Source organism: Phyllobates terribilis, unplaced genomic scaffold (genome assembly GCF_046119375.1).
Source record: "Phyllobates terribilis strain yellow unplaced genomic scaffold, ASM4611937v1 Scaffold_853__1_contigs__length_604787, whole genome shotgun sequence".
NCBI classification, from domain to species: Eukaryota; Metazoa; Chordata; class Amphibia; order Anura; family Dendrobatidae; genus Phyllobates; species Phyllobates terribilis.
Window position 1 is genome coordinate 520,638 of NW_027363613.1, and position 26,096 is coordinate 546,733.

General features: G+C 45.0%; 7 non-coding genes and 2 pseudogenes across 7 annotated transcripts; all 9 read right to left on the reverse strand.

The window, feature by feature from the left end:
* Positions 1-852: 852 nt before the first annotated feature.
* Positions 853-1,043, reverse strand: LOC141240429 (U2 spliceosomal RNA). Its single transcript, XR_012305677.1, has one exon. It is a non-coding gene; the product is annotated as a U2 spliceosomal RNA (small nuclear RNA).
* A 1,115-nt stretch (positions 1,044-2,158) lies between these two features.
* LOC141240484 (U2 spliceosomal RNA) lies at positions 2,159-2,339 on the reverse strand (annotated as a pseudogene).
* Positions 2,340-5,192: 2,853 nt separating this feature from the next.
* Positions 5,193-5,383, reverse strand: LOC141240430 (U2 spliceosomal RNA). Its single transcript, XR_012305678.1, has one exon. It is a non-coding gene; the product is annotated as a U2 spliceosomal RNA (small nuclear RNA).
* Positions 5,384-6,498: 1,115 nt separating this feature from the next.
* On the reverse strand, positions 6,499-6,689 carry LOC141240431 (U2 spliceosomal RNA). Its single transcript, XR_012305679.1, has one exon. It is a non-coding gene; the product is annotated as a U2 spliceosomal RNA (small nuclear RNA).
* A 1,115-nt stretch (positions 6,690-7,804) lies between these two features.
* LOC141240432 (U2 spliceosomal RNA) lies at positions 7,805-7,995 on the reverse strand. The gene has a single exon (XR_012305680.1). It is a non-coding gene; the product is annotated as a U2 spliceosomal RNA (small nuclear RNA).
* A 1,115-nt stretch (positions 7,996-9,110) lies between these two features.
* Positions 9,111-9,301, reverse strand: LOC141240434 (U2 spliceosomal RNA). Its single transcript, XR_012305682.1, has one exon. It is a non-coding gene; the product is annotated as a U2 spliceosomal RNA (small nuclear RNA).
* A 1,115-nt stretch (positions 9,302-10,416) lies between these two features.
* Positions 10,417-10,602, reverse strand: LOC141240486 (U2 spliceosomal RNA). Its single transcript, XR_012305729.1, has one exon. It is a non-coding gene; the product is annotated as a U2 spliceosomal RNA (small nuclear RNA).
* Positions 10,603-16,736: 6,134 nt separating this feature from the next.
* On the reverse strand, positions 16,737-16,918 carry LOC141240471 (U2 spliceosomal RNA). The gene has a single exon (XR_012305718.1). It is a non-coding gene; the product is annotated as a U2 spliceosomal RNA (small nuclear RNA).
* Positions 16,919-17,442: 524 nt separating this feature from the next.
* LOC141240526 (U2 spliceosomal RNA) lies at positions 17,443-17,558 on the reverse strand (annotated as a pseudogene).
* Between the last annotated feature and the right edge of the window lie 8,538 nt (positions 17,559-26,096).

Genomic DNA, 26,096 nt, shown 5'->3' on the forward strand with positions numbered 1-26,096 from the left:
GGTGGGGTGGAAGGAGCAGCTGTCTACCCTTAGCAGGAGGGCTCCTGATTACATACCTCTCCTGCTGCTGCTGCTGCTGGCTGTCCAGCAGCAGACTGAAGGTGGCTGCTGCTGTGCACAGGTATATAAAGGCTCAGAGCCTATTATGACACGCGCAGCCAGCGTTCCATTGCCACATTCCATCTACTGCAGGCAGGATACCTGGCTGGCTGAATGTCGCTGAGAAGCTCACAGAGACCGCCATAAGCAACAGTTTAACAGAATGCCACAGACTAATCAACCAAACTTTTTGGGTTGGGTTCTCTTTTATAGTCTGCAGGCATTAAATGAAAGAAGTCAGTGTTCCAGCAGAAGGAGACAACGTTTCAGAAAAGGCATTGTAGCAAACCAAAAAAGAAATTTTAAGCGCAGCAGAGTAACCAGCGCACATACCTGTTAGCTCAGGTGAGTTTAAAAGGCTGCTGTTGATAACAAGGGCATTTGCTAAATAGATGGTGTGTGTGCAACAATATACTGAAAGGTCAATTATATTGTGCAGCTTATCTCACCACCTGTAGTTATTTAGGTGAAAGCTCCAAAATGCTTGCCTAATATGTCTGTTTATCCAAAAGGAAGTAAAAAGGGAGAGCTAGAAAGATAGCATTGCATCACATTACATGGCAATGCAATGCACAGTTGCTGAAGTTGAACCAAAATGAGCTTGTAATCTGGCTTCTGCAACTTTGAACATGAAAAATCCAATGAGGAGAAGAAAAGCAAAGCCAAAGAGTCCATCCCAAAATCCGACAAACAAGCAAAATGAACAAAAAACATTGAATTCAATTCTTTCTGATTTTAGAAACTGCATTAAAGAAGGGGTGCACCGGTCCTGGAGATACTGCAATACCAGGTCAATGCGTGGAGTGGACAGAGCAAGCTCTTTTTCCATCTCCCTGTTCTAAAAATCCATTTAATATATGGTCCCCAGATAGGGGACGTATCAGATATTAAACTGATAAGAACAGATACTACACTTGATCTTAGCCAAAAGGCCGAGAAGCGATAACCAGAATTGGTTTCAAACTACGGAGCCACCCAAGGATCCTGAAAAGTCCATTTGTGGAGATGAGCTCCTGGACTCCCGTTAAGAAGACATGTTGTCAACCTCTAGATCCCTTACATGCCTGCACTTTTCGGCTTGCTGCTGCTGCAATCCACGCGTTTTAGATCTGCATAACTCCACCTCTTTAAACACAGCACCTTCACCCCCTGCTGTTCCCACCCGCCTCAACACCGTTGGAAGGGAGGAGAACCAATTAAGGCGGGGGGTGGGGTGGAACGAGCAGCTGTCTACCCTTAGCAGGAGGGCTCCTGATTACATACCTCTCCTGCTGCTGCTGCTGCTGGCTGTCCAGCAGCAGACTGAAGGTGGCTGCTGCTGTGCACAGGTATATAAAGGCTCAGAGCCTATTATGACACGCGCAGCCAGCGTTCCATTGCCACATTCCATCTACTGCAGGCAGGATACCTGGCTGGCTGAATGTCGCTGAGAAGCTCACAGAGACCGCCATAAGCAACAGTTTAACAGAATGCCACAGACTAATCAACCAAACTTTTTGGGTTGGGTTCTCTTTTATAGTCTGCAGGCATTAAATGAAAGAAGTCAGTGTTCCAGCAGAAGGAGACAACGTTTCAGAAAAGGCATTGTAGCAAACCAAAAAAGAAATTTTAAGCGCAGCAGAGTAACCAGCGCACATACCTGTTAGCTCAGGTGAGTTTAAAAGGCTGCTGTTGATAACAAGGGCATTTGCTAAATAGATGGTGTGTGTGCAACAATATACTGAAAGGTCAATTATATTGTGCAGCTTATCTCACCACCTGTAGTTATTTAGGTGAAAGCTCCAAAATGCTTGCCTAATATGTCTGTTTATCCAAAAGGAAGTAAAAAGGGAGAGCTAGAAAGATAGCATTGCATCACATTACATGGCAATGCAATGCACAGTTGCTGAAGTTGAACCAAAATGAGCTTGTAATCTGGCTTCTGCAACTTTGAACATGAAAAATCCAATGAGGAGAAGAAAAGCAAAGCCAAAGAGTCCATCCCAAAATCCGACAAACAAGCAAAATGAACAAAAAACATTGAATTCAATTCTTTCTGATTTTAGAAACTGCATTAAAGAAGGGGTGCACCGGTCCTGGAGATACTGCAATACCAGGTCAATGCGTGGAGTGGACAGAGCAAGCTCTTTTTCCATCTCCCTGTTCTAAAAATCCATTTAATATATGGTCCCCAGATAGGGGACGTATCAGATATTAAACTGATAAGAACAGATTTTTTTTTTTTTTTTTTTAAAACCTATTCAGGTTAAAATTAAAGTCCACTCCACAGTCCTCTTCTCCCCAAAGGGAGACAAGACGTGGACTCCAACTTAAATCATCATGAGGTTTTGGTACTTTTAATGTCAGAAAAAAAAATTACAAAAATACAACAATACTTACAAAGAAAGAAATGTTTCAGAACCTGAATGGATACCAAAAAAATAAAAATTAAATTATAACTGTATTAACAACAGTAATAACATCAAGTAAAATACTTGTAACCATTATCAAAAGCATGAACCCCAACCCAACTCAGAACCTTAAGGGACAAATCTTCAACCCTTGATGCTGAAAAAACTTGTTTCGATACACCATCTGGTATTCTATATTTCACACAAAAAACATTTTTATCTCTTATTAGTTCTTTCCTAACATTCTCTATAAGATAGTCCAAACGTTTCTCATCATACAACTTACGGTACAACCGGTTAAAATATTCTGCATTCTTTATAAACATAGGTTGTTGAAAAACAACTATATTTTCTTCCATTGCCACCTCCACTTCCTGTTCCTTTCTCTTTTCTTGCTTTTTAACCTTACCACGGCCAGTTCCCTGACTTACACCTCCCATTTCACTCTCTACCCTATCCCCCCAATCTACTCTTGTTTTCTCCATCTCCCTCTGCACTCCTACAGGTTTGCTTTCTTTTCCCTTTACCACCAACACCTTTTCTACACTTTCCTCCTTTCTCTCTACCAAAACCTTTTTAACCACTACCTCCTTCTCTTTATTTCTTTTCCTCTTTGGGCAATTCTTAAAAACATGTGTATCTTCCTGACACAAGTTGCACTTCCTCCGATCTTTACAATCCTTTGACTCATGATCACCTTTTTTGCAAAAACCACATACACCACCCGAACAATTTTCCTTTCCATGCCCGTATTGACGACAAACTCGACAAAAAGTGGGTATACCACTGAAAAAAATATCACCATTTATATTACCCAACTTAAACCTAGCTGGGGGAAGCAACACAGTCCCCTGCTCATCTTCTTTGAAACGGACCAAAAATTTCCACTTCGAAGTCCAAAAACCAAATTCATTATAAATCTTCCCTTTTGGTGTTACTGACAAACAAAAAAACTCCAAAAATGTAAGAACATCCTCTTCGTCCACCAATGGAGAGTACATTTTAACAATGATCCATTTATCTCTAACGGGGAAGTGTGGCATTACACTTATCCCCTCCATTCTTTTATCCTGGCTTGCAGTCATTTTCCTTAGATATCCTTCAAAAAAAACTTTGTCAACAAAAACTATATCATAAACACCCCTCCTGGGGTAGTCCATTATCGCCAACACTTCTTCTGTCTTCAAACCAAAAAGATCCACAAGAACTTGACTCATCACATACCTAAAATCCTTTTGATCTCGAAAGTTCTCCTGAACAACCAAACGAATAGAATTCTGCACCTTAGCGAATTCAGGCACATGATCTTCCTCTCCTTCATGTGATGCTGCAGACATCTTCTTCACAAACAGGTTCTCCTCTTCTCAATAGAAACCTTCAACACCGAAGTGCCAGGTAGATGATCGCCTCCCGTTGCCCGGGGACTAATCCGACTCCCTAATAGCAGCAGGGAGGTGAAGCCCTGCTGAAAAACAGAGCGATCCCCCCAGGCCAAGGAGCCGGGTACCCCGAGCACCTCTCAGCCAAGACCAAGGCAGCAGCCGCTAGATCACTGCACTTGATCTTAGCCAAAAGGCCGAGAAGCGATAACCAGAATTGGTTTCAAACTACGGAGCCACCCAAGGATCCTGAAAAGTCCATTTGTGGAGATGAGCTCCTGGACTCCCGTTAAGAAGACATGTTGTCAACCTCTAGATCCCTTACATGCCTGCACTTTTCGGCTTGCTGCTGCTGCAATCCACGCGTTTTAGATCTGCATAACTCCACCTCTTTAAACACAGCACCTTCACCCCCTGCTGTTCCCACCCGCCTCAACACCGTTGGAAGGGAGGAGAACCAATTAAGGCGGGGGGTGGGGTGGAACGAGCAGCTGTCTACCCTTAGCAGGAGGGCTCCTGATTACATACCTCTCCTGCTGCTGCTGCTGCTGGCTGTCCAGCAGCAGACTGAAGGTGGCTGCTGCTGTGCACAGGTATATAAAGGCTCAGAGCCTATTATGACACGCGCAGCCAGCGTTCCATTGCCACATTCCATCTACTGCAGGCAGGATACCTGGCTGGCTGAATGTCGCTGAGAAGCTCACAGAGACCGCCATAAGCAACAGTTTAACAGAATGCCACAGACTAATCAACCAAACTTTTTGGGTTGGGTTCTCTTTTATAGTCTGCAGGCATTAAATGAAAGAAGTCAGTGTTCCAGCAGAAGGAGACAACGTTTCAGAAAAGGCATTGTAGCAAACCAAAGAAGAAATTTTAAGCGCAGCAGAGTAACCAGCGCACATACCTGTTAGCTCAGGTGAGTTTAAAAGGCTGCTGTTGATAACAAGGGCATTTGCTAAATAGATGGTGTGTGTGCAACAATATACTGAAAGGTCAATTATATTGTGCAGCTTATCTCACCACCTGTAGTTATTTAGGTGAAAGCTCCAAAATGCTTGCCTAATATGTCTGTTTATCCAAAAGGAAGTAAAAAGGGAGAGCTAGAAAGATAGCATTGCATCACATTACATGGCAATGCAATGCACAGTTGCTGAAGTTGAACCAAAATGAGCTTGTAATCTGGCTTCTGCAACTTTGAACATGAAAAATCCAATGAGGAGAAGAAAAGCAAAGCCAAAGAGTCCATCCCAAAATCCGACAAACAAGCAAAATGAACAAAAAACATTGAATTCAATTCTTTCTGATTTTAGAAACTGCATTAAAGAAGGGGTGCACCGGTCCTGGAGATACTGCAATACCAGGTCAATGCGTGGAGTGGACAGAGCAAGCTCTTTTTCCATCTCCCTGTTCTAAAAATCCATTTAATATATGGTCCCCAGATAGGGGACGTATCAGATATTAAACTGATAAGAACAGATACTACACTTGATCTTAGCCAAAAGGCCGAGAAGCGATAACCAGAATTGGTTTCAAACTACGGAGCCACCCAAGGATCCTGAAAAGTCCATTTGTGGAGATGAGCTCCTGGACTCCCGTTAAGAAGACATGTTGTCAACCTCTAGATCCCTTACATGCCTGCACTTTTCGGCTTGCTGCTGCTGCAATCCACGCGTTTTAGATCTGCATAACTCCACCTCTTTAAACACAGCACCTTCACCCCCTGCTGTTCCCACCCGCCTCAACACCGTTGGAAGGGAGGAGAACCAATTAAGGCGGGGGGTGGGGTGGAACGAGCAGCTGTCTACCCTTAGCAGGAGGGCTCCTGATTACATACCTCTCCTGCTGCTGCTGCTGCTGGCTGTCCAGCAGCAGACTGAAGGTGGCTGCTGCTGTGCACAGGTATATAAAGGCTCAGAGCCTATTATGACACGCGCAGCCAGCGTTCCATTGCCACATTCCATCTACTGCAGGCAGGATACCTGGCTGGCTGAATGTCGCTGAGAAGCTCACAGAGACCGCCATAAGCAACAGTTTAACAGAATGCCACAGACTAATCAACCAAACTTTTTGGGTTGGGTTCTCTTTTATAGTCTGCAGGCATTAAATGAAAGAAGTCAGTGTTCCAGCAGAAGGAGACAACGTTTCAGAAAAGGCATTGTAGCAAACCAAAAAAGAAATTTTAAGCGCAGCAGAGTAACCAGCGCACATACCTGTTAGCTCAGGTGAGTTTAAAAGGCTGCTGTTGATAACAAGGGCATTTGCTAAATAGATGGTGTGTGTGCAACAATATACTGAAAGGTCAATTATATTGTGCAGCTTATCTCACCACCTGTAGTTATTTAGGTGAAAGCTCCAAAATGCTTGCCTAATATGTCTGTTTATCCAAAAGGAAGTAAAAAGGGAGAGCTAGAAAGATAGCATTGCATCACATTACATGGCAATGCAATGCACAGTTGCTGAAGTTGAACCAAAATGAGCTTGTAATCTGGCTTCTGCAACTTTGAACATGAAAAATCCAATGAGGAGAAGAAAAGCAAAGCCAAAGAGTCCATCCCAAAATCCGACAAACAAGCAAAATGAACAAAAAACATTGAATTCAATTCTTTCTGATTTTAGAAACTGCATTAAAGAAGGGGTGCACCGGTCCTGGAGATACTGCAATACCAGGTCAATGCGTGGAGTGGACAGAGCAAGCTCTTTTTCCATCTCCCTGTTCTAAAAATCCATTTAATATATGGTCCCCAGATAGGGGACGTATCAGATATTAAACTGATAAGAACAGATACTACACTTGATCTTAGCCAAAAGGCCGAGAAGCGATAACCAGAATTGGTTTCAAACTACGGAGCCACCCAAGGATCCTGAAAAGTCCATTTGTGGAGATGAGCTCCTGGACTCCCGTTAAGAAGACATGTTGTCAACCTCTAGATCCCTTACATGCCTGCACTTTTCGGCTTGCTGCTGCTGCAATCCACGCGTTTTAGATCTGCATAACTCCACCTCTTTAAACACAGCACCTTCACCCCCTGCTGTTCCCACCCGCCTCAACACCGTTGGAAGGGAGGAGAACCAATTAAGGCGGGGGGTGGGGTGGAACGAGCAGCTGTCTACCCTTAGCAGGAGGGCTCCTGATTACATACCTCTCCTGCTGCTGCTGCTGCTGGCTGTCCAGCAGCAGACTGAAGGTGGCTGCTGCTGTGCACAGGTATATAAAGGCTCAGAGCCTATTATGACACGCGCAGCCAGCGTTCCATTGCCACATTCCATCTACTGCAGGCAGGATACCTGGCTGGCTGAATGTCGCTGAGAAGCTCACAGAGACCGCCATAAGCAACAGTTTAACAGAATGCCACAGACTAATCAACCAAACTTTTTGGGTTGGGTTCTCTTTTATAGTCTGCAGGCATTAAATGAAAGAAGTCAGTGTTCCAGCAGAAGGAGACAACGTTTCAGAAAAGGCATTGTAGCAAACCAAAAAAGAAATTTTAAGCGCAGCAGAGTAACCAGCGCACATACCTGTTAGCTCAGGTGAGTTTAAAAGGCTGCTGTTGATAACAAGGGCATTTGCTAAATAGATGGTGTGTGTGCAACAATATACTGAAAGGTCAATTATATTGTGCAGCTTATCTCACCACCTGTAGTTATTTAGGTGAAAGCTCCAAAATGCTTGCCTAATATGTCTGTTTATCCAAAAGGAAGTAAAAAGGGAGAGCTAGAAAGATAGCATTGCATCACATTACATGGCAATGCAATGCACAGTTGCTGAAGTTGAACCAAAATGAGCTTGTAATCTGGCTTCTGCAACTTTGAACATGAAAAATCCAATGAGGAGAAGAAAAGCAAAGCCAAAGAGTCCATCCCAAAATCCGACAAACAAGCAAAATGAACAAAAAACATTGAATTCAATTCTTTCTGATTTTAGAAACTGCATTAAAGAAGGGGTGCACCGGTCCTGGAGATACTGCAATACCAGGTCAATGCGTGGAGTGGACAGAGCAAGCTCTTTTTCCATCTCCCTGTTCTAAAAATCCATTTAATATATGGTCCCCAGATAGGGGACGTATCAGATATTAAACTGATAAGAACAGATACTACACTTGATCTTAGCCAAAAGGCCGAGAAGCGATAACCAGAATTGGTTTCAAACTACGGAGCCACCCAAGGATCCTGAAAAGTCCATTTGTGGAGATGAGCTCCTGGACTCCCGTTAAGAAGACATGTTGTCAACCTCTAGATCCCTTACATGCCTGCACTTTTCGGCTTGCTGCTGCTGCAATCCACGCGTTTTAGATCTGCATAACTCCACCTCTTTAAACACAGCACCTTCACCCCCTGCTGTTCCCACCCGCCTCAACACCGTTGGAAGGGAGGAGAACCAATTAAGGCGGGGGGTGGGGTGGAACGAGCAGCTGTCTACCCTTAGCAGGAGGGCTCCTGATTACATACCTCTCCTGCTGCTGCTGCTGCTGGCTGTCCAGCAGCAGACTGAAGGTGGCTGCTGCTGTGCACAGGTATATAAAGGCTCAGAGCCTATTATGACACGCGCAGCCAGCGTTCCATTGCCACATTCCATCTACTGCAGGCAGGATACCTGGCTGGCTGAATGTCGCTGAGAAGCTCACAGAGACCGCCATAAGCAACAGTTTAACAGAATGCCACAGACTAATCAACCAAACTTTTTGGGTTGGGTTCTCTTTTATAGTCTGCAGGCATTAAATGAAAGAAGTCAGTGTTCCAGCAGAAGGAGACAACGTTTCAGAAAAGGCATTGTAGCAAACCAAAAAAGAAATTTTAAGCGCAGCAGAGTAACCAGCGCACATACCTGTTAGCTCAGGTGAGTTTAAAAGGCTGCTGTTGATAACAAGGGCATTTGCTAAATAGATGGTGTGTGTGCAACAATATACTGAAAGGTCAATTATATTGTGCAGCTTATCTCACCACCTGTAGTTATTTAGGTGAAAGCTCCAAAATGCTTGCCTAATATGTCTGTTTATCCAAAAGGAAGTAAAAAGGGAGAGCTAGAAAGATAGCATTGCATCACATTACATGGCAATGCAATGCACAGTTGCTGAAGTTGAACCAAAATGAGCTTGTAATCTGGCTTCTGCAACTTTGAACATGAAAAATCCAATGAGGAGAAGAAAAGCAAAGCCAAAGAGTCCATCCCAAAATCCGACAAACAAGCAAAATGAACAAAAAACATTGAATTCAATTCTTTCTGATTTTAGAAACTGCATTAAAGAAGGGGTGCACCGGTCCTGGAGATACTGCAATACCAGGTCAATGCGTGGAGTGGACAGAGCAAGCTCTTTTTCCATCTCCCTGTTCTAAAAATCCATTTAATATATGGTCCCCAGATAGGGGACGTATCAGATATTAAACTGATAAGAACAGATACTACACTTGATCTTAGCCAAAAGGCCGAGAAGCGATAACCAGAATTGGTTTCAAACTACGGAGCCACCCAAGGATCCTGAAAAGTCCATTTGTGGAGATGAGCTCCTGGACTCCCGTTAAGAAGACATGTTGTCAACCTCTAGATCCCTTACATGCCTGCACTTTTCGGCTTGCTGCTGCTGCAATCCACGCGTTTTAGATCTGCATAACTCCACCTCTTTAAACACAGCACCTTCACCCCCTGCTGTTCCCACCCGCCTCAACACCGTTGGAAGGGAGGAGAACCAATTAAGGCGGGGGGTGGGGTGGAACGAGCAGCTGTCTACCCTTAGCAGGAGGGCTCCTGATTACATACCTCTCCTGCTGCTGCTGCTGCTGGCTGTCCAGCAGCAGACTGAAGGTGGCTGCTGCTGTGCACAGGTATATAAAGGCTCAGAGCCTATTATGACACGCGCAGCCAGCGTTCCATTGCCACATTCCATCTACTGCAGGCAGGATACCTGGCTGGCTGAATGTCGCTGAGAAGCTCACAGAGACCGCCATAAGCAACAGTTTAACAGAATGCCACAGACTAATCAACCAAACTTTTTGGGTTGGGTTCTCTTTTATAGTCTGCAGGCATTAAATGAAAGAAGTCAGTGTTCCAGCAGAAGGAGACAACGTTTCAGAAAAGGCATTGTAGCAAACCAAAAAATAAATTTTAAGCGCAGCAGAGTAACCAGCGCACATACCTGTTAGCTCAGGTGAGTTTAAAAGGCTGCTGTTGATAACAAGGGCATTTGCTAAATAGATGGTGTGTGTGCAACAATATACTGAAAGGTCAATTATATTGTGCAGCTTATCTCACCACCTGTAGTTATTTAGGTGAAAGCTCCAAAATGCTTGCCTAATATGTCTGTTTATCCAAAAGGAAGTAAAAAGGGAGAGCTAGAAAGATAGCATTGCATCACATTACATGGCAATGCAATGCACAGTTGCTGAAGTTGAACCAAAATGAGCTTGTAATCTGGCTTCTGCAACTTTGAACATGAAAAATCCAATGAGGAGAAGAAAAGCAAAGCCAAAGAGTCCATCCCAAAATCCGACAAACAAGCAAAATGAACAAAAAACATTGAATTCAATTCTTTCTGATTTTAGAAACTGCATTAAAGAAGGGGTGCACCGGTCCTGGAGATACTGCAATACCAGGTCAATGCGTGGAGTGGACAGAGCAAGCTCTTTTTCCATCTCCCTGTTCTAAAAATCCATTTAATATATGGTCCCCAGATAGGGGACGTATCAGATATTAAACTGATAAGAACAGATTTTTTTTTTTTTTTTTTTTTTTTAAAAACCATTCAGTTTAGTTTTTTAGCAAACAGTATGAATTTCTCCAAAATTTGCTACTTAAAACTTCTCATCATCATGGTTCTATTTATTTAGCAGTAGTATAAGACGAGATATAATCACAAGGGAACATCCTTTACATAACACAAATGCAGAAACTTCAAGGAATCACAAAGAAAAAAAATCACTGGTATTTGATATGGTAATGCCACTTTTTAAATTTCCAAATCCCTTCGGCATCTGTGCCACCACCGCCTCTGCTGTCCAACTTATATATCAGGTATAGTCTTGAAAGAATAAGTCTAACACATTCATTCACTGATAAAGATTTCCTTTTGAAAAGTCCAAGGTTCCTTGCATCCCACAAACTCTCCATCACACAAGCCATTATCAACCATAAAATTCTATCTTTAGACCGACTACACGCACCAATTCCAAACATCGCCACACGCCAATCCACAAAATTCACGCCTGCTAAACCCTTACACAATCCACCTACACACTTCCACACACTGTACGCGTACTCACAATCCCACATAACATGCCTGACAGTCTCACAACCACCACATCCCACTCTCGGACACACATCTGTTCTTATCAACTCTCTTTTCTTCTGCACTTCTCTCACAGGTAAAATATTATGTAAAGTCATCCACACAACATCCTTCTGTTTGTTTGACATCCCATACGTATCTAACTTCTTCCATGCATCTGAAACCTCATTCCCTCTCAGCCCAACAATATTACACTCTACCTCATTTGCACTCATTCTTTTCACCACATTCTTGGTCATTCTAAAATCATTCATTCCCACACTCAACAAATCATGCTTTCTCACAAATTTCTCAATCACCTCATACCAAACAGGACACTTAAAGGCCACAGGCACACTCGCATCTCTCTTCCTCCAGCATAACCCATACAACATCCATCCAGCAGAATAATTAGCCATAAAAGCACCTTTATTGCCTTTACCCAGCAAAATAACCACAGTCTTAATATAATTAAGGCCTAAAAAAACTTCAATATTGGGAAAGGCCAGCCCACCATGCTGACAAGCCTTAAAAAGGCTCTCCCGCTTCAACTTCTCCATCTTACTACACCACAGGAATGTGAATACCAACTTCTCTATTCTCTTAATTTTCCTGTAAGGAGAAGGAAAAACAGTCGCCACATAAAGCAGGATAGGGAGAATCACTGCTTTGATAATTAACACCTTACCACGCAGAGTCAATTCTCTCATTCGCCAAAAATTCAATTTACGTTCAACCCGCATACCACACTCTTCCCAACTTTCATTCCCTTTTAAGTCATCATTAAATAATACGCCCAAAATCTTGATTGCACCCTCTTCACACTTTACACCATCAATACGAATACTACTATCTCCAAAACATTTAAAACTACATTTATTCCAATTTACCCTAAAACCAGACGCACCAACAAAAAAATCCAAAAGCAATTTAATTCTACTCAAAGAAGCCATACTTTCACTCACAACCACAACATCATCCATATAACCTAACACTTTCACATGCTTACCACCACTACCAGGCACCAACAAACCTCTCATCATTTTATCCCGTCTAATCAAACATAACAATGGTTCTATTACACATACAAATAAGACGGGGGACATAGGACACCCCTGCCTTACTCCTGACCTAATCTTCACTTTGTCACACAGCCACCCATTAACCAAGAACTCACTTGACACACAATCATACAATGATTTTACACAATTCACAAATTCTCTAGGAAACCCCATTCTTTCCAGTACTTTAAACAAAAACACATGCGAAACCCTGTCAAACGCCTTCTCAAAATCAATAGCTAAAGTCATACATTTCTGCTTTCTATCCTTGCAATCCCCAATCATATCTCTCAACAATAACAAGTTATCACTCATACTTCTTCCAGGCACTGCACATACTTGGTCCTCCTCCACAACACTACCAATCACTTCACGCATACGATTTGCCAGTAACTTACTGTAGACCTTATAATCCGAATTCAGCAGTGTTATTGGTCTCCAGTTTTCCAAACGTTTCCTCTCACCCTTTTTATACACAAGCACAACCACTCCTTCTTTCAATGATTCACACAACCTACCATTCACCCACATATACTTACATACCTCAGTCAAATCTGTTCCCAAAACTTCCCATGCTTTCACATACAACTCTACAGGTATACCATCTTTCCCAGGAGTCTTACTCTTTTTAGCACTCCACACCACATTCTTCACTTCATCCAGAACTACATCCTCACACAATAGATCACGCTCCTCAGAATCAAGTTTTTTCTCCACACCATTCAGAACATATGACACAAGCCCAGAGTCAATCCATTTCTCATCATACAACTTGCTATAAAACCTATTCACTTCTTTCAGCACATCCTCACCCATACAGTTGGTTCCACTTTCATTCACAACTTCATTCATATCAGTCTTCCTACCATTCATTTTTTTAAAAAAGAACCTCGTACACTTCTCATTTTTCTCCAGGTGCTCAATTTTAGTACGATATATAATTTCCTTTCCTTTCTCATCCAACACACGCTTCAATTCATTCTTAGCCTCAGTAAGTTGATCAGACATCTCCAAACCACTTGCAACACACTTTCTCAACCAGTCAATCCGTCTATTAAGGTCATTAAACCTATTCCTATATCTGGCAGCTTTTCTATAGCCCCACTTTTTGAAGAAAGTTTTAAATTGCACTTTCACCCAGTCCCACCAGTCAAGAACACACACAAAATCCTTCTTACGCATTCTCCATCTTTCATACTTTACATTAAACTCATTCATCACCTCATCATCCTCTAACAGCCTTGTATTCAACTTCCATACCCCACCGCCATACACTTGGTCACCATTCGCACAAAACACGCCTCTCAAACATTCATGGTCCGAAAAAGGTACCTTTTGTTGAGAAAAATCCAAACATACCATATTTTTAGAAAATAACATTAAATCAATTCTGGAATGAATCTCACCACGGTCAGCATGGTATGTCGGCGGTGGTGGCATGCCAAGAACAACAACTGCTGCATCTAAAAAGGAAAAATCACAAATTAAATGGGACAATTTCTTTCCTGTTATGTCACACTTTCCTTCTGTGACACAATTAACGTCCCCAACAAAAATAGTGGGAGATTTCCCTGGAAGAAAAAAACTTAATTTTTCAAGATGAGCAAGCCGCTCTTCCTTCCCTGTAGGGCAATATAAATTAATAATTCTGACCCGCCACCCTCTATAACTCAAAAATGCAATTAAACATCGGCCCACCTCCACCACAATATAACTATCAATAGAGATTTCTTTATTCCCAACTAATATCCCCACCCCATCATTTTTATTATGATTAGACCCTGACCAGATATGCTGTCCGTAAGGCCAGTCTTTGTCACAAGGAGCATCCTGAATCCCACACTCCTGAAGGCAAAAAACATCAGCACCTAAATGTTTCAGGTAGTCCAGAACAGTTGTTCTTCTGATTTTAGATCTGATCTGCCTTACATTTAGGGACACTACATCCCAACCAGATTGGCAAGACATTAATTAATGAAAAGAAATACATGACTCAATGTTGATCACACCATACTCATCCATTATCATCAGACTGGGAAAGCACCCCAAAGGTGTTGATGCTCTCAGGGATGCCAAGGTAAGGAGCATCAGGGGAGAAGACATCCTGCGGGTAAATGCGGTCACTTGCAGGACTGTCGCACCCTCCGCTGGCAGGTGAGTACTCTCGTCTGGGTTTTTTATTGGCCAGTTCAGGAGTATCATCATCATCAAAAGACCTCCCAGAAGTAAAGTCTCCTTGGCCACCATCCCTGGCCACCTCTTCGTCTGTAGCACCCCAGGACAATGCAGGGGTTCGAGCTAGAGACACATCCATGTCACCCTCACCACATATTTCGGACTGATGAGGGAGGTCCACATCCAACTCGGAGATCTCCATACCTGGCCCAGCAGGGGCCGGAGGGTCCAACAGGTTCTGGGCCTCACCCACCAGATCTTCAACCTCAGGGGGCTCCGTCTCCTCATTGATCTCTGCAGTAGTCACCTGTGGGGTAACAGCAGGGACAGTAGGCTTACCTTTGGTCACTTCGGAGAAGGACCTAGGCTTGACTTTAGCCTTACAATCCCGAATCACATGTCCTTCCTCCCCGCAGGCATCACATACCACCGGGTTGGAACAATCCTTCGCCAGATGACCGTACTTGTTGCACTTTCTACAGTTTGGCAATTGCTTGCAGAAATCCTGGATATGCCCGAACATGTTGCATCTCCTGCAGAACAATGGCGCCTCGGGAAAAAACAGATATCCAGAGTCTCTTCCAATTGTAAAGTTCAGGGGAGGATAGTGAATACCTCCAGGACCATGAGGGTCTATCCCAAACCTCACAAAGTATTTATACTTCCCAGTCCACAGCCCTTCTCCATTTAAGATTTTATGGGAGAATTGCACAAAAATGCAGTGTCTTCTCAGGAATGCAGTGATATCATCCCGGGAGATAAAGGGGTTGTGCATGAATACTACCACCGGGATATCCCCCTTAGAGTAGAGTACAGTGAAGATAAGTCCATCCAGCTGAGGGTGCTCTGAAAGGACTTGAAGAGTTTTGAAAAGGTTTTGGCAAGCCGCCATAGAAGAAAGCACCAAGACGTACCTATGCTCCCTTCTGAACTCCTGCAAACAGATGATCTCCGACTTCTGGATCTTCAGGATTTCATAGAAAATGGCGTTGACCAGGTATGACAACGAGAAATGGTCCTTCTTCTCCTCAGAGACCTCGATACGGAAAGCATTCTTGACCCGGGGATCCCCGGTCCCAGCAAAGCGAAGCTTGACACCCATGGTCGCTTCAGGAATCGCCTTCTCGTTTCCTCCTCACTCTCCCCCTATAGCAGCATCCAGCTTAAGCCACCGAAGTGGCGATGCTGGAAGGCCGAGGGCTAGTACACAAGGAACCTCTTGTCCAAACACTAGGTCTGAGCCAAAAGGCCGAGAAGCGATAACCAGAATTGGTTTCAAACTACGGAGCCACCCAAGGATCCTGAAAAGTCCATTTGTGGAGATGAGCTCCTGGACTCCCGTTAAGAAGACATGTTGTCAACCTCTAGATCCCTTACATGCCTGCACTTTTCGGCTTGCTGCTGCTGCAATCCACGCGTTTTAGATCTGCATAACTCCACCTCTTTAAACACAGCACCTTCACCCCCTGCTGTTCCCACCCGCCTCAACACCGTTGGAAGGGAGGAGAACCAATTAAGGCGGGGGGTGGGGTGGAACGAGCAGCTGTCTACCCTTAGCAGGAGGGCTCCTGATTACATACCTCTCCTGCTGCTGCTGCTGCTGGCTGTCCAGCAGCAGACTGAAGGTGGCTGCTGCTGTGCACAGGTATATAAAGGCTCAGAGCCTATTATGACACGCGCAGCCAGCGTTCCATTGCCACATTCCATCTACTGCAGGCAGGATACCTGGCTGGCTGAATGTCGCTGAGAAGCTCACAGAGACCGCCATAAGCAACAGTTTAACAGAATGCCACAGACTAATCAACCAAACTTTTTGGGTTGGGTTCTCTTTTATAGTCTGCAGGCATTAAATGAAAGAAGTCAGTGTTCCAGCAGAGGGAGACAACGTTTCAGAAAAGGCATTGTAGCAAACCAAAAAAGAAATTTTAAGCGCAGCAGAGTAACCAGCGCACATACCTGTTAGCTCAGGTGAGTTTAAAAGGCTGCTGTTGATAACAAGGGCATTTGCTAAATAGATGGTGTGTGTGCAACAATATACTGAAAGGTCAATTATATTGTGCAGCTTATCTCACCACCTGTAGTTATTTAGGTGAAAGCTCCAAAATGCTTGCCTAATATGTCTGTTTATCCAAAAGGAAGTAAAAAGGGAGAGCTAGAAAGATAGCATTGCATCACATTACATGGCAATGCAATGCACAGTTGCTGAAGTTGAACCAAAATGAGCTTGTAATCTGGCTTCTGCAACTTTGAACATGAAAAATCCAATGAGGAGAAGAAAAGCAAAGCCAAAGAGTCCATCCCAAAATCCGACAAACAAGCAAAATGAACAAAAAACATTGAATTCAATTCTTTCTGATTTTAGAAACTGCATTAAAGAAGGGGTGCACCGGTCCTGGAGATACTGCAATACCAGGTCAATGCGTGGAGTGGACAGAGCAAGCTCTTTTTCCATCTCCCTGTTCTAAAAATCCATTTAATATATGGTCCCCAGATAGGGGACGTATCAGATATTAAACTGATAAGAACAGATTTTTTGATTGAAGCTGCATCCAAGGCACTGAAAAATGTGACCGAAGTCACACCAAAACAGCGCACGAGGCGAGGATTCATGTGGACCCTTCCCGGAGGAGAGGGTCCCCAATAAACCATCCCCATCCCTCCGAGCCAGAAGGCCACAGCGAGGGTCAGGGATCTCCGATGCTCTCCCTAGCCGAAGCCGGAGAAGAGCCGTTTTCGTGCTCCCAGCTTCCATCTAGGCTGCCACCCTAGTGGAGCTGGAGCCTGTGTTGGTTTCTCAGCCCAAAGCTGACCGGACCTCCGACCGGGTTTATAAAAATTCCCCTTCCTAGCCCGGAGGCCAGGAATAGGGGGGGTTGCTCAGAAAGTATGATTGGCAAAGGTGCGGCGTGCTACGAAGCCAAGTCTTTCTGGGGTTCCCAGTCCCAGTAAGCTTGGACTCCCACCAGGGCGCCTACTCCTGGGGCACATTGCTCCAAAGCCCTCACACTTACCCAGCCTAGTGACTTCGATCCTGGAGGGCCATGTTTTCCATCAGATAACTCTATGAGCCCCCTGGCGTACTAACAAGTGCACCAAACCAGTGTGTAATATGCATCAATTTACTAGGGCAGCCCAAGGACAAAACTGCCTTTTCAAAAGATACTACACTTGATCTTAGCCAAAAGGCCGAGAAGCGATAACCAGAATTGGTTTCAAACTACGGAGCCACCCAAGGATCCTGAAAAGTCCATTTGTGGAGATGAGCTCCTGGACTCCCGTTAAGAAGACATGTTGTCAACCTCTAGATCCCTTACATGCCTGCACTTTTCGGCTTGCTGCTGCTGCAATCCACGCGTTTTAGATCTGCATAACTCCACCTCTTTAAACACAGCACCTTCACCCCCTGCTGTTCCCACCCGCCTCAACACCGTTGGAAGGGAGGAGAACCAATTAAGGCGGGGGGTGGGGTGGAACGAGCAGCTGTCTACCCTTAGCAGGAGGGCTCCTGATTACATACCTCTCCTGCTGCTGCTGCTGCTGGCTGTCCAGCAGCAGACTGAAGGTGGCTGCTGCTGTGCACAGGTATATAAAGGCTCAGAGCCTATTATGACTAGAGATGAGCGGTGTTCGACTAGAACTGTTCGCCAATCTCAAATTCGAGCTGTTTTGGGCGGTGTTCGAGTTGTTCGACGAACCCGAACGATTTGCAAAAAATTCGGCTGTTCGAGGTTATGTTCGATAACTGTTCGTACACCAAAAGCGTGTCCTGCATGGATTGTCTGCCACTCACTGTAATGCCACAGCCATGGTGGTTGTGGCATTACAGTGATTGCCCAAATCGATGGGAACAGTGCCAACAGTGAAACATGAAAAGCCGGCAATTCAGCAGCGGCATACACCTGTACCCGACAATTTAGAACCGAAAGAATAGAGCTTCACACATAGATTAGATAGATAGAAACATGTCAGCCACATATATACGAAGTACAGTGAAAGTGCTGCTTACTGTACTTGTCATTTAGCGTAAAGGATTTATCAAAAAAAATAATAGTGTTTTCATGCACCGTCTCTTTAAAAAAGCCGGCCGGCAATTCAGCAGCGGTACCCGACAATTTATAACAGACAGAATAGAGCTTCACACATAGATTAGATAGATAGAAACATGTCAGTCACATATATATGAAGTACAGTGATAGTGTTGGTTACTGTACTTGTCATTTAGTATTAAAATAAAGGATTTATTATTAAAAAAATTGGCGTGGGGTTCCCCTTAATTTTAGGCTCTAGCGGAGGTTAAGCAGACGGCTGGGGCAGATGTTTGAAGCCTGGGAAGGGGGTAATACCCACGGAGCTTCCCAGGCTACTAATATCAGCCCCCAGCTGAATACATAGCCTTTACTAGCTATTAAAATGGGGGACCCCCCAAAAAAAATGACGTGGGGTCCCACCTAATTTAATAGCTAGCAAAGGCTAGGCAGACAGCTGGGGGCTGATATTAATAGCCCAGGAAGGGAGCCATGAATATTGGCCCCCTCCCAGGCTAGAAACACCAGCCGTCAGCCGCCCCAGAAATGGCGCATTCATAGGATGCGCCAATTCTGGCACTTAGCCTCGCTCTTCCACGCTGCCCTGGTGCGGTGGCAGGGGGTAATAGGGTTGGGGTTGATGTCAGCTTATAATGCCAGCTGACATCAAGCCCAGGTTAGTAATGGAGAGGCGTCTATAAGACACCCCCATTACTAACCCCATAGTCAAAGTTAAAAAAAACACAAACACCCAGAATAAAGTCCTTTAATTGAAATAAAGACACAGTCCTTTATTGTTCTAAATTAAACCATACTTACCGTCACGCCCATTCCAGCTGAAGCCAACGATCTCCTGCAATAAAAGAAAAATAATAAAGCAACCTCATCCTTACCTTTCCATGGTTCCCACGACAGCTTCAGCTCTGCTACATCGAGATGACAGGCTGGACCGCAGCAGAACGCTGCCATCCAGCCTGTCATCCCGCAGACACTGAGAAGAGCAGGCATGCTTGTGCTCCTCAGTGTCTCTCTGTGACGGCATCCAGATGAGCCGAGGTCATGTCCAATGAACTCAGCTCACCTCATGCACGTCACTGACAGCGTGGGAGAATTCTCCTGCACTCAGCGCTTCAGCGTGAGAATTTTCCCACGCTGCCAGTGACGTGCATGAGGTGAGCTGAGTTCATTGGACATGACCTCACCTCATTCACGTCACTGACAGCGTGGGAAAATTCTCACGCTGAAGCGCTGAGTGCAGGAGAATTTTCCCACGCTGTCAGTGACGTGCATGAGGTGAGCCGAGTTCATTGGACATGACCTCGGCTCATCTTTATGCCGTCACAGAGAGACACTGAGGAGCGCAAGCATGCCTGCGCTTCTCAGTGTCCGCGGGATGACAGGCTGGATGGCAGCGTTCTGCTGCGGTCCAGCCTGTCATCTCGATGTAGCAGAGCTGAAGCTGTCGTGGGAACCATGGAAAGGTAAGGATGAGGTTGCTTTATTATTTTTCTTTTATTGCAGGAGATCGTTGGCTTCAGCTGGAATGGGCGTGATGGTAAGTATAGTTTAATTTAGAACAATAAAGAATTGTGTGTTTATTTCAATTAAAGGACTTTTTTCTGGGTGTTGTGTTTTTTTTAAATACTTTACTAGAAATTCATGGTGGTCATGTCTAATATTGGCGTGACCCCATGAATTTCGGGCTTAGGGCCAGCTGATAATGCCAAGCTGGCCCTAACCCCTTTATTACCCAGTGAGCCACCGCACCAGTGCCCTGGATGAGTTGGGTACAGCGCCAGAAGATGGCGCTTCTATGAACGCGCCATTTTCCGGGGTGGCTGCGGACTGCAATTTGCTGCGCGTGGGCCCAGAAAGCTTGGGCCTCCCTGCGCTGCGGATTCCAGCCCCCAGCTGCCTAGTTGTACCTGGCTGGACACAAAAATAGGGCGAAGCCCCACGTATTTTTTTTTTTTTTATTATTTCATGAAATTCATGAAATAATTAAGAAAAAAAGGGCTTCCCTATATTGTGTCCGGCCAGGTACAAATAGGCAGCTGGTGGTTGGGGGCAGCCCGTTCCTGCCTGCTGTACCTGGCTGGACACAAATATAGGGCGAAGCCCCACATCAATGTTTTTTTAATTATTTCATGAATTTCCTGAAATAATTTAAAAAAAAAATACGTGGGGCTTCTCCCTATTTGTGTGTCCAGCCAGGTACAACTAGGCAGCTGGGGGATGGAATCTGCAGCGCAGGGAGGCCCAAGCTTTCTGGGCCCCCCCCCCCTGGTGCAAATTGCAGTCCGCAGCCACCCCGGAAAATGGCGCGTTCATAGAAGCTGGATGATGTACCTGGCTGGCATACAAAAATATGGCAAAGCCCACGTCAAAATTTTTGGGAAAAATTAATTAAAAAATAAATAATAATTTAGGGACTGCATCTTTATTAACTCCTCAAATGTCATTTAGTGTTAAAATAAAGGATTTATTTAAAATAAAATTGGCGTGGGATCCCCCATAATTTTAGGCTCTAGCGGAAGTTAAGCAGACGGCTGGGGCAGATGTTTGAAGCCTGGGAAGTGGGTAATACCCACGGAGCTTCCCAGACTACTAATATCAGCCCCCAGCTGAATACCTAGCCTTTACTAGCTATTAAAATGGGGGACCCCCTATTTAATAGCTAGCAAAGGCTAGGCAGACAGCTGGGGGCTGATATTAATAGCCCAGGAAGGGTGCCATGAATATTGGCCCCCTCCCAGGCTAGAAACACCAGCCGTCAGCCGCCCCAGAAATGGCGCATCCATAGGATGCGCCAATTCTGGCACTTAGCCTCGCTCTTCCATGCTGCCCTGGTGCGGTGGCAGGGGGTAATAGGGTTGGGGTTCATGTCACCGCCAGCTGCCATGAAGCCCAGGTTAGTAATGATGGGCTTCTATAAGACACCCCCATTACTAACCTACAAAGTGTTAAAAAGAAAAAACACACTACACCCAGAAAAAAATAATTTATTTGAAATAAAACACACCATTTTATTTAATTCTTAGTTTACTAAAAAAAAATAGTTACCTGTCCACGTTCCTGCGCTGATCTCCCATGCACAGCTGTCACATCTGGAGATGGTGACAGCTGTGCATGGCTGCTGTAAGCTCACACTGCCGGGAACACGTCCGCTCCCGGCAGCGGGAGCCACTGACTGAGGTCACCGGAGTGCATTCAGGCAGCGCAGCTCCGGAGACCTCCTTTACGGCAGTGCTGTACCATGGGAATTTCTCACGATACAGCAGGGCCGTAAAGCAGCTAACCGGAGCAGCGCTGCCTGAACTCCGGCGAACCCGCTTATGCAATGACGGGGCTGCTTTACGGCCCCATCATTCTAGCGGCGGCAGCGGTTCAGAGCGGTCACATTCTATGTGGCTGCTCTAAACTGGAGATCATCGTGGGACACTCGTGGACTACTACGGAGGGGTAAGGATAAGGTTGTGGTTTATTATTTTATATTTTATTACAGGAGATCGATGGCTTCGGGGAATTAGGTGTCTAGGTGAGTATAGGTGTAGTTTTTTATTTTTTACTTTATTTTAGGTGGCCATCGGCGGGGACAGGTAATGTATGAACTAATTTATTGTAGGCAACCACTGGCCACCAATGACATGTATTTAAAATTTATTGGGGACACAGTAGGGCAATTTAAATAGCAGGATCAGGCTGATGGGAACTACTGCTCCCATCGAGCTGATCCTGCTGGCACGAGTGGACGGGGGACAGACATAGGCCGATGGGAGTAGTAGTGTCACATCGGCCTATGTCTGCCTGCACGCACACACCCGCAGACATCGCACAGACACCGCACACACTCGCAGACATCGCACAGACACCACACACACCCGCAGACATCGCACAGACGCCGCACACACTCGCAGACATCGCACAGACACCGCACACACTCGCAGACCTCGTACAGACACCGAAGGCATCGCACAGACACCGCACACACCCGCACACATCGCACAGACACCGCACACACCCGCAGACATCGCACACACCCGCAGACATCGCACAGACACCCCGCACACACTCGCAGACATCGCACAGACACCGCACACACTCGCAGACATCGCACAGGCACCGCAGACATCGCACAGACACCGCACACACCCGCACACATCGCACAGACATCGCACAGACACCCCGCACACACTCGCAGACATCGCACAGACACCGCACACACTCGCAGACATCGCACAGACACCGCAGACATCGCACAGACACCGCACACACCCGCACACATCGCACAGACACCGCACACACCCGCAGACATCGCACACACCCGCACACATCGCACAGACACCCCGCACACACTCGCAGACACACGCACAGACACCCACACACACCAATCATGACGGGCTGATCGTCTGGGAGGTGAGGCTGACCTGTGCGACCGTGGGAAAGTTCATGTGAGTTCATGCAATGCAGTCAAGCATGAACTCACATGAACCCTCTGAGGGCAGCGGCTACTTCAAATGAACAGCTGATCAGCATCACCTGATACCTCAGCTGTTCATTTGAAATAACCGGCGGGAAAGCGCAGCACAGAACGGGAAAGCCGGCGGTGAAGTCTTTTCACTGCCGACTTCCCCGCCCGGGTCCTTCTCTCCCCGCTCCTTGGTGCTGCGCTCCCCGCCCGGTCCTAACTTACGATCGGGATGGGAGGTGGCGAGGGGAGCGGAGGATCGGGTGGGAGGCTGCAGGGAAGCAGTATGGGGCTGTGTGATTGTTTAAAAGCCGGCGGCTTTTTACCGCCCGCCGGCTTTTAAACGATCAGGAGAATTCTCCCACGCCGGGATGGCATTCTGATGAGAGGCTGGATCTCAGCTGAGCGCTGCCATCCAGCTTGTCATCCTTCAGAGACACTGCAGAGCGCAGGCATTATGGGAACTTCCGATTCCGGTATTCGATATTGTAAAAGTATCGGAATTAAGTATCGGAATTCCGATACCGCGAATATCGGCTGATACCCGATATTACAGTATCGGAATGCTCAACACTAGTGATGAAAAAAATGTGAACATTTGTAAATAAAAAAACATTGGGTTTGTGCGTCCATTTTCTAAGACCTGCAAATGTTTTATTCTTTTTTTTCTGAGGTGGGGAGATGTTTTGATCACATTTTATTGCCTTTTGTTAGGAAAGTGTGTCGGCCAAAAACACACTTAATTGAATATTTTGATAATAATATAATTATTTTTTTTTGTACTTAATAAAGGAAAAGGGTTGATTCAAATTATTATAAGTTTTTATTTGGTTTATATTTTTAACACTTTTTTATGTATGTTTACTTTATTTTTTCAGTCCTCTTATGGAATTTAAAGGGTTTTCCCACAAACAAAGTACATTTTAACTAATAGATCTTGGAGTAAAAATAAGTTCTACAATTGGATGTGTTAAAAACATGTTCCTGTGCTGAGATAATCTTATAAATGTGCCCCTGGTTTGTACTGTGTAATGGATGTGTCTGACCTTACAGGGCCATGGTCTGATCATACCACAGCTCCTGGGCAGGGGAGGACACAAAAGAGTATACAGACATTACAACACGGGATCACAGCTGATTCATTTTGTGAGGCAAAACATTTTGCTGTCTGTTTTTAAGCAATATTTTTCCTGAAAGAAATAATCCTTTGTGAGGGTATGTGCACACGATGCAGAAATGAAGCAGAAAATTTCTGCATCATTTCTGCATCTCCCTGGCAGAAAAAACGCATGCAGATTGTGCATGCGTTTTTCCTGCAGAATACATGCGGATCCACATGCAGATTCACATGCGTTTCCGCATGCAGATTGACAAGCGCTTTCCAGGCGATGTTAGCATCACCTGGAAAGTGCTTGATAACTAGGTCACACTATATAAATCCATGCAAACAGCATGGATTTATACAGTGTGAACCGAGAGAGTGTATATATTTACCTCTGATGGCCCGCGCTGTCCTGCTCACTCCGTTCTCCCGGCTGCCGGCAACTTTGAATTGAAAGACCTGCCGACGTCAGCGTCACGTGACCCGTCACATGACTCTGACGTCACCGCAGGTCCTACAACTCACTGCAAGTGCCGGGAACCAAGCGGGAGCGCTGCGCGGGCCGACAGAAGGTAAGAATACATTTATTTTTTATTTTATTCTTCTTTTTACAGCTTTTTTAATGGTACCTGGGTGTGGATGAGACTCTCCTCTCCTCCACACCCGGGTACCATCCGCACATTAGAACGCACCAATTACGCAAGTACAAATGCTGTCTTGCGGAATTGGCGCGTTCTAATGCAAGTCAATGGCGGCGAAATCGCCGCGTTTCCGCAAAATGAATTGACATGCTGCGGATTTTTGACCGCAGCGTTAACGCTGCGGAAAAATCCGCATCATGGGCACAGCACATGCGGATTTCCATTGGGGAACATTGCTGCCCTTCTACCATGCGTTTTTCATGCGTTTCCGCGGCGTTTACGCAACTGCAAAAACGCCGCGGAAACGCATGAAATACGCATCGTGTGAACACAGCCTGATCCTGTCTGTATACTCTTTTGCTTCCTCCTGCCCAGGAGCTGTGGTATGATCAGACCATTGTCCAGCACGGTCAGAAACAGTCATTACACAGTACACAGCAGGGGCACATTTATAAGATTATCTCAGCACAGGAACATTTATTTTAAACTCATCCTAGTAGTTCTCATAGTCAGCTGCCATGATAACCCATCCGCAGCCAGTGATCAGTGTAACAGCAGCGATCAGAACAATCTCTGATGGCTGCGGTTACAGATGCCGGCTGTGTACAGGCATCTCCCTGTAGAACCGCGAGCAAAACGCCTGTGGGTGGAGGTCACACAGCCCTACCCCGCTCATGCCATACTGCCTCTGGATTTGGCTAATCCCATCTTTATTTCTTCATTATATCCTGATATTTATTCTTATGTTGGCCAATGACTTTTGCACTATGTACATTATTACGGCCATATATTCAAGTTATGTGTCACAAGAATTATATGAGATTTTTCCTATTTATTATATTAGATGTACTGTTTTTCTCTTTGATGTTATTCTGGTATATACATATATATATCTGCACATGCACTTTATGTATTTAATATATCGATGGTGTTAATTTACTTGTATTCATGTATTTACTGCATGAAATCCAATATATGTGCATCCTAGGGAGAACCACTATTCAATACATAGGCTGTGTCTCTACACCCCACGTGTGTTTTAATGTATAGTTGTCAATTACATGCTTTTTAACGTATTTTTCTATGTCTGATCACTGATTTATCCAAATAAAGAATTTACTCCATTATGTCTGCTGTATTATTTAATCCTTACTGGATTGTTGTAGGTCATTTCATACTTGAATTGTGGTCCAGTGGACCTTAATGATTATACACATGTATTTTTTTCCTGAATGTGTAGCTATACCCCATTCATTGTCGGTGTTATGTGTACAGGCATCTGCCCAGTATGATGCGGGCTCAGCTCCTGAACCTGCTCCATACATAGAGACCTGACATTGGAGGAGCCATTACATCATATGTCGGCAAACGCTTTTCTGCCTCCTTTATAAGTTAGCAGTGGGAGAGCATGATAGAAAGGCTTACCTACCCCTGAGACCGACTTTAGCTCTTAGGCCACGGCCCCACTATCAGTATTTGGTCAGTATTCAGTCAGTATTT